This window comes from Sinocyclocheilus rhinocerous, unplaced genomic scaffold, assembly GCF_001515625.1.
Source record: "Sinocyclocheilus rhinocerous isolate Xijiao unplaced genomic scaffold, SAMN03320098_v1.1 scaffold418, whole genome shotgun sequence".
In the NCBI taxonomy this organism is placed as follows: domain Eukaryota; kingdom Metazoa; phylum Chordata; class Actinopteri; order Cypriniformes; family Cyprinidae; genus Sinocyclocheilus; species Sinocyclocheilus rhinocerous.
The window spans coordinates 1,181,364-1,182,404 of record NW_015651146.1 but is presented as its reverse complement, the minus strand read 5'-3'; positions in this window follow the sequence as shown (position 1 = coordinate 1,182,404).

Sequence of the window (1,041 nt, the reverse complement as noted above, 5' to 3'; positions counted from 1 at the left end):
TACGTTTTGTAACTAGGTATATACTACAACCTTTGGAACATGAAAAAGCCTTTTTGGTGAATTACAGTAGTTTTTTTCTAAACATATTTGTGCACTGTGCATACAGTAAAGCAGGTATTGGCAAAATTTCACCTCTAATAAGTCAGTCTTCTACAACCTACAACCTCTGTAACATGAAGAGAAAAAAATACAGTAGCCTAATTTTTTCATGAAAATATTTGTGTACTGTACAGACTGTAAGGGAGATGTTGGAAGTATTGTCTAAGGCGAGACATTGGCAAAATATATTTAGTCAGTTTGCCCACTAGGCATTTACTATAGTCCTGTGAACATTAATTTGAATGAATTATTGTACTTCGTTTTGTACTGTGAGGTAAATTTGCAGACGGTTCCTAAAGCAGCCTAGTCAAATATGAAATGTGAAACTAACTTTACAGCACTGATGAAGGTTATGATGACAGAACAAGACGACAGTACAGACAACAGAATAAGATGACAGTTAGGACGACAGAACAGGACGACAGTTAGGACGACAGAACAGGAAGACAGTTAGGATGACAGAATAAGATGACAGTTAGGACGACAGAACAAGACGACAGTAAGGACGACAGAATAAGATGACAGTTAGGACGACAGAACAAGACGACAGTAAGGACGACAGAATAAGATGACAGTTAGGACGACAGAACAAAACGACAATAAGGACGACAGTAATTAAATGACAGAGAAAAAGCAGGCAGGACGACAGATTAAGACGACGTCAACAGACAACATACACGCCTACATATACTGATTTACCTGAACAAGTAGGCAATGACTGTAGACAAAGACAAATGTATAGTACAAAACACAAAGCGGTTGACTCATTTTTGACACAAATGGAACCTCATACGTCTCATGCACTGAACGCGCTCTCCTCCACATCACGAGTAGGCACGCCCCTTATTGCTGATTGGCTACAAGTTTGTTTTGCAATTCGGCCCGAATCAGTTTTCTAAAGTGTTTTTGAAAAATCACTTACTCTGCCTTTAATGTAACTTT